Raw genomic sequence first — 12,256 nt, 5'->3', positions numbered from 1 at the left:
TAAAGTGTGTGGGAAGACTTGTGTGGTTTATGCAGAGAGACTCCATTTTATACCAGGGGCATCCAAGGGATGTTTCTGCAGTCCTGCCTGCCGTTGGATCTCCTTGTGAAGTGGGAGCTGGCCGGCGGGCTCCAGAGCTCTCTCTGCTCCTTAAGTGAAGTAGTGAGTTGAACACAGGATCGAGGTTTTCTTTGGAAGCCGGTGGAGGTCGGAAGGTCCGGAGATCCTGCTCTCTGACTCATTGTATGATGTCTTTAACAGGATTGGGTCCTAGGACTCAGCCTTCGTATTCTAAATGAGAGCGATTAGGAGTCCACAGCTTCCTGAGATTTGAGTGGTTGGAGAGGTGGAGTGTAGCCAGAAGCTGGTCACAGTGACACCTGCCTTTTTGTGTGTCCTGGTTGTAAGGAAGGCGGGGTAGGGTGGGGCATGACTAGGACTGGTGACAGTGGTTCTGCCTGCACAGTGTACCTCTGACCTGTCTCCTGAGGCTGGAGAAGGGTCACCTTGCTGTGCGGACTCCCCTGCTGTGGAGCAACTCCCAAGCTGAGAAAGTTCTTTCTGCCTCACAAAGCCGTGGAGCAGGCCCCGGGCCACGGCCGCTGCCCAGATGGTTGCCTTTGCTGTCAGCCACCAGACGGACTTGGCTGCCCCTTCCTCCTGCAGCTCCGTGTGTAGGAAGTGGCCCTGGTGCCATCTATTCCTCTCTACCCCTGTACAGTGAAATAAATGTTCAGTGCGTCACCTCACTTCATACTGCATCCGCTAAGAAAGTGCGATTTTATTGAACGTTAGGATTGAATTCTTAACTGAGTAATCAATTTCAGTAGTAAGTTAAGATGACCTTCTATTAATGGACGACTGCAACCGTTCATCAGACCTACAGTAGATTAACGGTTGTCAGCATTTATGCTAATAGCACTTAGAAACCATGGGCTACGGATCGTGCTTCATAATTCTCAAAACAGTTGGTAATACTTCTGCTCAACGGTATCGATTGTTGGGTCCCTTTGCTTGCCACTCGGAGATGTAAAGAAAGCTTAAATGACATTTTCACGGCGACGACACAACCTGGCCTTCTGGTTTTCCACCCTTGGCTTTGTGTCAGAGTAGATGGAAAGGGTTCATTTGTTCTGGTGCTCTACGGGTTGATGTGATCTGGTGTGCGACTTCAGCAAGACAAATAGTATTTTTAATGAAACCATTTAATAACCTCGGCTAGCATAGAGTCGGGCGTTGGAAGATGCAATTAAAGGCTGGCTAAGATGTAAACAACACCCTGCTTCAGCCTCACTGATTTGATTCATTTTGCTTTCAGGGTCTCACCACCTTAAATGGTTTTGAACCAATGAAGCTGCATCCCCTTAGGAAGACGGACAGCCCATCGTGTGAACTGTAGAATTTGCAGACAGATTTATATTGGTGAGTTATTGTAAAGCATCTCCAGGTAAAAGTTCAGTTTTCTAAAACCCCCTCTGGAACGTGTTTTCAATTAGTTGATGACTATGGATCGCCGGCAGCCTCTGGATGTTTCTCTGGGATGTCTAATAGCAGGATCATATTGATTGTCTTTCAATTAATTGCATCTGGTATTTTCATTTATCAAAAGCAAAATACATGTAATTAACTCTGAAGCAGTACAGTTCCGTGTAAAGTGATTCCTGCTGCTGCTATAAAGATAAGTCAACAGAAATCACACTACAAGGAAACTCAAGTCGGGATGGAAATAGTGTTAGGACTTCTCAATGTATTAATTAAAAAGAATAAAAATGAATCAGGGTGATGGTCTCATGCCACCCCAGCCCCTTGTAAGATAGCAAATGGATGTTTTTAGAAAGGAAGCAGCTTGCTGGTGAGGGTGGCTCTTGACTGTTTAGATCTTCAGAGCTGCCAACCTCTGGGATGTCTTGGTGTGGAATGGTTTTTTCTGGGGGAGTTGATTGGGAATTTGGGTGTAGGCAGGAGACGGCATTCAGTTCTGCCTACACTCATTTGGTGTGTGGTGGAAAGAGAATCGATTGATAACAGTCTGCAAGGTTTGGGGTTCAGAGTTTAGTTTCAACAACCTTCAGCCATTCACACAAGGTAGGGGTCTTACCCCAAATCTCCGAGTGGCAATGTCTCTGATGGGATTGGTTTTTCTCCTGCCTTTTAAAAAGACGTTCTATCCTTGAATGAACAATGTCATTCAAAAGCAAGAAAGGTCTCAGCCAGTTTTCTTGATGTCCAACGGGAGAAGGCTGACTTTGGCTAGGAGGAGGGTCAGGCTCACCCCGCTGCCTCAGGTCTGACCTCCCGAGTTCAGGGGGGCCATTGGTGACTTGGAGACCCTTACACTGGATCGAACTGCGGTGGGGCCTGGCTGACTCTCAGACGGGTGGGTCGTGACTGGGGAGGGTCTTGCCCGCCTTCTTCCTCACTTCTCCGATGGTAGGGTCAGCGCAGAGGGCAAGACCAGGACCCCAGACTACGCCTGTGGATGATGCGCCAGCACAATGTGGCCTTCAGCAGGCAGCGTGACCTCTTCTGGTCATGTGGAGGGAACCCTTCTTGGAACGCTCTCAGGATGAAGCTCTCGCGGGTCTCTGGAAGCGGCGTGTGCTCTGGGCGTGGCATCCTGCCCAGCAGGTTGTGGCCCACCGTGCAGGCAGCCACCCCTCCACCTCACCTGCAGTCAATGTGTAGCAACACCTTGGCTGCTGAATTGCTTCCAAAGGCAGGCCCACAGGGCGGTTCGACCAGCCATGCCCCTGTCGAGATCCCTGGTGGAGACAGAAGCAGGCAGATGAGAAACCCACAAGTCCGTCAAAGTCATGGCCTCAGAATGGCAAACATGCGAGGCACTAGAACCATCTTTTATGTCATTTTTGTCATCCATGGTATTTTTGGGCGTGTTCTAATTTTTTTTTTTTTTTTTTTTTTTTTTTGCGGTGCTGGGGATCGAACCCAGGGCCTTGTGCTTGCAAGGCAAGCACTCTACCAACTGAGCTATCTCCCCAGCCCCAGGGCGTGTTCTAATTTAATAGCATTCCATTCCTGTCGTACCCGACTTCATGTTTTGGTTTATGGCCTTTTGTGAAAACTTTACACTAAACATGTCAGCTTTCCCTTCCCAAGGAAGGCTCATGTTGTGATTCATAGTGAAGGGCGACATGCTAAATCTAGACCTGTTGCATTTTGTCCTGCTTTTACTGTCTGTCCTGTCTGCTGACAGTTGCTATGGTGAAAACCCATTCTGCATGGCCACTTGCCTACCTCTCGGGGGACTGGAGCTGATGTTCTTGCCGCTTCCCCTGTGTGTGGGTCCTCTCCTACTGTGCTGTATTACTCGGTGCTTTGTGTGCCACCTAGTTATCTGGTGATTTTAACTGAAGTGTCAGGGAAGAAGCCCCTTTGGCCGAATGTCTATAATTGAGTGGAAGGCGGGTCAAAGCGCTTTGCTTTTATGCAAAGTGATGGTGGACTAATGGTGGCCGTGGTTTTGCACGCAGCATGATGGCGCATCGGGCTGCCTGTGCACACTGAATGTTTTGACAGATTGCAATAATGATGTGGAAGCTTGACCTGCCCAACAAGGCCCATGGAGGTGGCAATCTGAGGGGATGGTGCTGGTCACTCCGTGTGCGGGGTGCTGGGAGGCGCCTTGCCCTGCCTTGCTGGGGACCCAGGCTGTGCTGACCATCTGAAGTGGCAGCTCTGGGTGCCAGGTAAGGTCCTCACCCTCGTTGGGATCTCTGACCCATTTCTGGCAGAACAGGCATCTTTCTTCTAATAAAAATGGGAGGAAAAGTACAACACTTATTTGAGAAACAGTACCTAAGCCTCAGAACCTGGTGTCACAGACTGTAGAGCTGTGTGGCGTCTGGCCATGGGCACTGTGGTCCCGCAACGTTGCAACCTCCCAGGGCCTTTGGGTACTCAGTGTCAGCCAGCCAGTGTGTCCATCTGGGTGTCCTGCCCCAGTGTTTAGGCCAGAGGCACAACTGCCATTGTTGGAAACCACAGATCAGAGGAGAGGCCTTGGGGCCTTTCATCTCTGGGGGACTGTCGAAGAGAAGCAGCCGAGAAGCTGAGACGGGGCCCACAGCCATGCTGCAGAGCCCTGACCACCCTGGCCCGCCCTCTGTGAGGAGGGGACACCCTGCTGAAACGGGTCTTGTTGGGATGACTTTTACTCCTGGGCCTGCAGGATGTGGCTTGTGCTTCAATTCTCAGCGTGCAGTTGCCATTCTTGGCCTCCAAGAACACACGGGTGGTCTGTCCCCAGCCTGCCGTGCGCCTGAGACTCTCAAGAGTCCTAGCATGGCTTCCTGAGTAGCACTGGAGCCACCATCCAGTCTAACCCCTTTTTAATCCACGTCTAGTGGGTCAGCCCTGGCCACTCCTGCTGGGCTATTGGTAGAGGACACCCACCCCAGCTTCTGGTTCCAATCAAAGTCAGGAGGAACAGAATGAAACCGAAGGTCTCAATTTCCACTCTGTCGCCCTTCTGGCGAAGGCTGCCTGTGCTTTCTGGGGCTTCCTGCCAGGGTGGGTGTCCCAGTGAGGCCCTCCTTGTGACAGGTGGCTCCAAGCCGTGCTTCAGAAAGGGTGGGCCCTCTGGTCCATTGGAGAATCACTGAGTATGTCACTGTCAAGCACCCAATTTGGATGCTATGCTGAAAAGTGTAGGTATGACCGGCCAACCCCAAGGTCCTTGTCACCTGGGCTAAGATCCCCACTTCCTACATGAGGAACTAGATGCTCAGATCTTCCTGTCAGTACCTGGGACCTTCCTATAGACCTGGGGTTCAGGTGCTGGTGGCACACCCCCAAACCCAGGTTTCTCCTGCTCCCTGCCCAGTGGGAACCTTCAGAAACACTGCAGTGGTATGACTTGCTGTGTCAATATCAAGGACCCTGTTAGTCCGTGACCAGCCTCCTGGCATCTGGACTGCTTGGAGGTTACTTTGGCGAGCGTGTGTGGCATCAGTCCCTGCCTCCATGTATGAAAGGAAGTGTTGGTCCAGGCACAGCGGAGGTGACCGTGGACTCTTCTGCCCTCATGGTGTTGCTGTGGGAGGGGCTCCTCCTCTGCCCTCTGAAGCCAGCCATGGCCACTGAGCAAGCCCAGGCTGCGTGAGCTCCTGCCCCGGCGCTGGTGTTCCGCTGCACCCAGGAACCACAGCCCGTGCTGTGGGACAACCAGAGGCAAATGTCGGGGACTGAGCACTGGCCTTTACCCGAGGCTCAGAGCACACTTGCTGGAGGGAGAAAGAGTGGGGGAAGTGGGTGCGCAGGGAGGGCCCGCATGTGCGGAAGGAGGATTTTGTGTTTATGGTGAAATTGAAGTTTTGGGAGGTTTGGGGTGCACAAGTTGATGTGTAAATGAGGAGGCAGGGAAATTAGCTTTCTTGTTTAAAATGTTGGCTCTGGACTCAAGTTCCTGGGTGTGACTAATGGCAGAGGGAAAGGTCTTTCTTTCTGCGGGTATTTCTGTGGAGTGGTTACTTGTTCCCGGCTTCGCGACTGCTCACAGTGTGGGGACCGGCAGCATTTTCTGTTTGAAGTGCGGTCTTGTTTTTAGGCAGTTGAAGTTGGCTCTTTGTGTGTGGGGGGGTGCGTCACCTCACTGAAGTTCCAGGGATTTGACCGGGCTCAAGGGTAAAGGGCCTAACTTTGAACTTGCAGCAACTCCCGAGTTGCATAAGCTCAAGGTGATTCTGACAGTGCTAGAAAGAGGATTTGCCCTCAACCCGCCCACATGGTAGGAAAGTACCCAGGTACTTTCAGAATTCGTCACAATGACATTTCTGGCCCCAATTTTCATGGTTGCTTGAAGAGCAAAAAACCGAATGTGTTTTCTAAAGTAACACTCTAGGAAAGAGCCCTCGGGGAAGGTGGGTCCCCAGCCTGGTGTTTTTATCTGGTGCAGAAACAAGGGTGCCGTTGCCTAGGCTTTCTCCTCTGGCATCCTCCTAATGCTGACAGAACAGGTTCGCTTTATTTATTGATTGATTTCATTTATTTTTGGCAAACTTCGGCAACTCCCACCTTGCCCCAAGCTGTTACAAATAAAGTCTTGGTTAACTGAATGCTTTTGCAATTCATTCTTTCCATGTAGCAATTAAGATAATTCCCCCAGACTTGTACCAGTTAAGGATAAATAGCAGGTTTTAAAAGAAAATGCTGCGTAATTCACTGGTTTTTGTGTGTGGGAACATGGGTAATCCATGAAAACCTCTTCCCCAAGTGGACTCCCGTGTAAGGAGTAAAGTGGGACATTTTTCTGTATTTATCCTGAGAAACAGGCCGAACAGTGACATTTATACATATTTCATAATGTGGTTTCTTTAGGCACGCAGAGCCAACAAATCAGTTTCTCAGCAGTACGCTATTTAAAAGAAACAGAAACAACCTGTGGGGTAAGTTGCAGAGGCTGTTAAAATTAATTATATATGGCAAAAAGATAGAACATTAGGGGGAAAATGTTAATGTGCAAGGATAAAAAACATAACCCGTGAACAAATAGCGGTTCAGAGCATCTGATGACAGTGCCGGATTTCCGCTCTCCGTCCGTGGACTCGGTAAGATGGCTCCCACACAGGACCCTCCCTTGGTCCATTCTCGGGCTGGCAGATCAGGTGTCCCTGTGAGCCTCCCAGCTGGATCTGCTTGGAGAGGGCCTGGACTTCTCAGAACAGTTCTGCTGTCTTTGACGTGTTTTGTAGAAAACAAGACTGGGTGGTGAGGCATCTGGTCCTGTCGCCTGGTAACACAACACCTACTCTGTGGTCGCCTTCCCTCTTGCAGTTCAGCCGTACGACCTTTAACTCGTTGGAAACCTATTGTCCTGGGTAGGGCGGAACCTGCAACTCCTTGAAAAATTGAACCAGAGCTGGCAGCGCAGTGACTTTTTCATCTGGGGCCTGGGGAGGCGGGTCTGTGGGACTCGGCCTTAGGAAGGGTCCCACAACCTGGGGCAGGCTTGATCCTTTCCCAGGGGAGGCTTGGACCAAGGGCTCGCTCAAGGTGATTGTGTCCTGCCCTGTGTGCTGACTGAAGACAGTTTATTTCTACCATGTGGGCATTCCAAAATACAGGATTCGATGGGAACAGGGAAGGGAGGGGTTCTCTGTCCGGTGGGACCTTGACTCCAGTGTTGTTGGGCACTCTGTGTGTCTGGCCATGCCAGGAGCCCTGGGATTAGCCTCTCTGAGCATCAGGCTCACTCTGCTTGGGCACCCCCACCCACCTCACTTGCTTGGGTTTTTACTCATGTGCCCTGAGTGCAGGAGGGTGGCCCCATGTCCCGTGAGAGCCCATAGCTGAATTCTAGTCTGTTTGGGTTTCTTCCTGAGCTCTGTGACTTCTCCGACTGGTGAGATTAAGTGAAAGGATGGGAAATGGAGTGGATTAGTGGACAGAGTTCTGTTAACACAGAACCTTCTAGAGTGATTTCTGCAAGCCCTCCAAGGCAGAGCTGTGTCCACTGCACTTATTATCTCCGTAATTTTCTGTTGTGGGGCCTTCGCAGTGCAAATGCCCCTGAGTATTTTTTGAATGAATAAATCTGGGTTGCTGTGCTGCCGGGGGTGGGGGTGGGGGTGGCGTGGGCTGGGTGCAGGCAGGAGCCCCTCCCGGCATCTGTCGGGAGAGCTGCCTTGCTCTGTGGTAGCCGGGAGTGTTTTCCACAGACAGAAGGCAAACCAGCACGCTGCACTACCTGTCCAGGGGAGTGTTCATGTTCCTAAATAACAAAGCCGTGTTCTGGAGCTTTCCACTGCAGGAAAGCAAAGGCATGTGCCTGGCGCTCCTACATGCAGGTCGAGTTGGGAGTCTGAGCCCTGTGTAGTGCAGGGCCTGGCTGCATTTGCTCATCATCTGGGGGTGCCCTGCCTGTGCCAGCCACGTAGGTGAGGGGGCGGTCAGCTGCCCTGGTACATCAAGCTGTGACCATAAGGACAACATGAATATCCAACTGGTTCCCCAAGTCCTGAAGCACCAGATCCCTTGGCACCAATGCTTAGGTGACTGTGATGCAAATTCCTTCAGGGCCCCGGCTCAGTGGCCGCCTGCCTCACCTGGCCACCAGAGGCCTAGCAGCTGGTGCTGCTGTGTGTGTAACCGACAGTCCCAGCCGTGTGTGTGTGTACACGTACGTGTGCGTGTGTGCACAAAACCCTCATCGGATGAGCATACGCCGCTCCGGCTTGTCACTTTCCACTCGCTGCCGCTCCCTAATTACAGCAGGAGGTGTCCTAAGGCCGGAAGGGAAAGCCTCCTGTGTTCGTGTTGAGACAGAGCAACCGAGGCAGACTTGGCTCTTCGTCATGGATCGCTTCAGGACAGTCACTCCATCAGCAGCCCCGTGGCTTTGGCTCCTTTTCCTGCATCTGCATGGGAACAGTGACAGTCGTATGCCCGGGCCTTGACAATGGGCTGCGGAGTCCTGATGGCATGTCCATGGAAAGCTTGCCATGGACCCTGGCTGCCTCTGATGGCACCGACCTGGGAAAACAAAACCCTTCTGTGCTTCACCCTCCGCTGGCCCCGAGCGTGTTGTTAATGACGTTCATCGAAACAAAGAGGAGGGCTTAACGAGGACCTGACCCACTGGCAGGACTTAGGGAAGAATGAGAGCAGCATCAATGGCGGCTGCTCGGCTCTGCACGGGGCCCTCCGCAGGTGAGGAGGAAGCAAGGGTGCGTTTCTCCAGGGCAGCCCTGTGGTCGGTGTTAGCCTGAGAGCTTGGTAGATGTGGACAGAGGAGAGCTCTCCTCTACCTTGCCTGTGGGTTCTCGGTGTGTCCTGAGGGTTATGTCTTCCTTCTGGAACATGAGGTGGGACATAGCCCCTTCCCACCAGCCTGTGGTGACAGTTCTGCACCAAACAGCGAAGCCTTTCCCAAACGTCCTGTGCTGAATCCCAAGTCTCGCGACTTTTGGAAGGATGCACTGTTGAAGTCCAGCCGAGTGCTGTGCTGGTGCCACGCTGCGGTGCCCGAGTCGCCTGTTCCCGTGTGCAGCCACTTGACTGACACCCACCTGTCTAATAATGTGTCCTCTCTGGGAACACCTTTCCACTCTCCTGCCGATGCACCAAGACCTTTGCAAGTGCCCAAACATTGCCAGCAGAGGACCCATTTCATTTTCTGTGTTTACAATAATACTACAGATCAGGTCATTGATAAAAAAGAGACATCATTTCTTAACATTGTGGACACCGGGATGGCCAATATCAAGGTGGGGCCATCTTGCTTTGTCACATTGGCATGGAGGGCAGTCACACAATGAGAGAGTGGGCAAGGTCTAAAGCCACCGAGGCCACAGACTCACCCAGTCCTATTTACCCCCTAAAGTGCCCAACTCCAGAAACCATACAGCACCTGAGTCTGGGGGCTAAGTCTCCACCTCTTACTGTGAGGGACACCTTCAGACTACAGCAGGCCTGAGGCCCACATCGCCTCCACCTCTCTCCAGCCAGGGAAGGGAGAGGACATCGGGCTTTATCCCTAGAGCCACGCAAGGGGAAGCTGGTGAACGCGACCACTTCACGTGAAAGGCTGTTAGATTCAGGTCACTGAGTTTGGACTCCTGCATTTTATGGCAAAGTCTAAACATGCAGATTTGTAACAACCAATGTTAATGAATTCAGACTGTTTGAATCTCACACTGAATAATGGCTGGAATTATCAGAGCCTACAGCTTTTGAGATCCAGGACCATGTAGTCTTTTCTCAAGATGAAATTGATAGAATGATGTAATATCGCATTACTTTTATTAACAGTCCTAGCTGTAAAAGAAACATAACCTATTAAAATAGGAGAATTTAGTAAAAAACAGTAATCACAAGACAATTTGGAGTATATAATATATTCGGTAAATTTTGAAATGCCGCATCTCATTTAAAATGCAATGTTGTGCCCGTAGATATTGAATGCAATACCTTTGTACCCTAGGGCTTCCTTTTTTCTACATTAAAAAGATTCTATTTAAATGCAGATTTTGATTTGCAATCTAGGAAGAGAATTCTGCAAGAATGGGAAGAAGGACAACTCTGCATCTATTAACTTAATTTCGGTTCGCATGTTATCCTTGCTCTTACCCTCTTGCCCTTATCTCCTTTACTGCTCTCCCCAGGGCCATTCCTAGACACCCAAGTAAGAACAAAGCTCAAAGTTCCAGAACAATGGCATCCCTCTTTTGTCTGCCTTAGAGGCGCCCCTCCAACCCCCAAATTGAAGAAGTAAAAAAGGCCCCCAGAATTTTCACATGACCGAAGCTTGGGAATTCTTCCTTTAAGTTGAGTTAATCGCCACATCAGGGAATGGGTGAGGATCCTACAGCCCTACTTATGGATGTTGTGGTATTTAAGCTTATTTAATTTTGAAATTTATTGCTCTAATTTTTCCCCCTTTTTTCTTTGTATTTGTTCATTTACCCCAAGCCACCCCCTGCTGTTAGTGTCAGTAACTTACCTAGAAAGCAGGCAGAACAACCTTTATTGCTAGGCACAACTGTTAGGAAAATGTTAGGACTTCCCTTCGCAGAGTAGAAGTGACTTGTTTGATGTTGAACTTGGGTTACCAAAGAAATGTATATATAGCTTTTGACATTCTACTCTTAGAATTAATTAGATTAATTATCGTGTCTAATCACGATAAGTACCATTTCCTTTGCTGTTGTTTGCAGTTAATACAGCTTCTCCTGCTGTATACACTTGTCAGTTTCAAACCAAGCATTGTGTTTGGGCTTTTATGATCTGTCAAGGGAGAATGGAAGTAAATTCTTTATAATATGCTAATTGACCTATTTGGGAATTTTTAGAAATAGACAACATCTGTGCATGACAGTTACAGTCAATAGCTTCCATTCTGTACAGGGGAAGGTTTGTGGCGTCTGTGATCTTGGTGAGGTAGCTGGCCCTCCAGGGCTCTGCCCTGTGGAATTCTGTCCTGTGGGACTGGGCCTGAGACCGGGGCATCCCATTCTTCAGAGGCGTCTGGCCCGAGTATGCTGGGATTGTGGGTCCTGGGAAGAGCCCAGATGACCAGTCCTGGTGCGCACCCCACCCTGGCCCAGCTGAGTGACAGACTGAAAGAGTGACCATAGACTGGGACAGTCCTGGGGATCTTTCTGCCACCTCCCCTGGTAGCCGGCTATCTCTGTGCTCCCCTTTCCTTAGCCAGGGCTCTTTGGCCACTCGAGCTCAGCCTTCGTACAGATCCACAGGTACTTCCTTAGGAGAATGGCTTTCCCTGTCGAGGGCGGGGAACCTTTTTAAAGGATGGTGGCAGGGCTGCTGCAGCCAGAGTCCGGGAGAAGGCATTCATCTTCCAGGAAGCCTGGGGGACAGCTGAGTGTCGGGGTTCAGGGCTCTGCCTCTGGCCATCTCTGACTAGGAGAGCAGAGTTGAAAAGGGATTTTTTTTTTTTTTTTTTTGAAAACCCAAAGCAGTGTAGCTGCTGGCCTGGGAAAGGAAGCCTTGTGAACTGAGTATTCGGTGTGTATTGGGCACTACACAAGCCGCCTGTCTCGTGTGTGTGGGACAGCCCTGCACGGCTAGGGTTTTCTCCATTTTTATTCCTGGTGACTTAAGAGATAATGAAGGTTCCTTGTCTTGTTGGCATTTGACAGGATCCGAGGTGGGATTTGGGATTGTGTTTGAGCTACATGCCCACATGCTTCCCTCCACCAACAGCCTGGATGCTGGGTGACGTGGGATTAGAAGCACACGACCGCACATAGATTGCTAGCTTTTCTCTACCTATCTCTGCAGACCACCTTTGCTTTAAATCTTTTGGCAAAAGTTAATAACCAGAGGCCTGTGGAGACTGGGGTCACCACTGCCTCTGACCTCTGCATTTCTGTCTGAGTTTCCTCGGGCACACTTTGTGCACCAAGTGCCAACACTACTGCACATATCCACACATGAAACTGCACATATACCCACACGCACGCACATTCTGCACATGCTCAAATATGTGTGCCCGCTTGCACATACAAACAGGTAGCACACACTCTTCCACACCTGGGGCATAGTCAGAAATCGGTTTGCACCCTGCCTGTGGTGTGCATACCCAGGGGGACCTGCTGAATGGAGGAAGGGCTCGCTCACCGCACTGCCCTGGCTGGTGGCCTCTGCTTCCATGGTAGAGAACCACGGACTTGCACACATAGCCATCCGTCTTAACTGCTTGCTGAAATGTTTATAGAAATAGTGTTGGGCAGTAATTAGACTGGGCCACGTCTTTCTTTTCCCCCAGGTTGATGAG

General features: G+C 50.5%; 1 protein-coding gene across 2 annotated transcripts in view; it reads left to right on the top strand.

Moving 5' to 3' along the window:
- Ctbp2 (C-terminal binding protein 2) overlaps window positions 1–12,256 on the top strand; it is a 142,661-nt gene that overhangs the window by 43,152 nt on the left and 87,253 nt on the right. For both annotated transcript variants that reach the window (XM_047554469.1, XM_047554470.1), the window contains one exon: window positions 1,319–1,422. The gene's annotated coding sequence lies outside the window, so the exon portion shown is untranslated. The remainder of the gene's footprint in view (window positions 1–1,318; window positions 1,423–12,256) is intronic.

The sequence above is a fragment of the Sciurus carolinensis genome, chromosome 5 (assembly GCF_902686445.1).
Source record: "Sciurus carolinensis chromosome 5, mSciCar1.2, whole genome shotgun sequence".
Taxonomy (NCBI): domain Eukaryota; kingdom Metazoa; phylum Chordata; class Mammalia; order Rodentia; family Sciuridae; genus Sciurus; species Sciurus carolinensis.
This window is presented reverse-complemented; position numbering and strand designations above follow the sequence as displayed.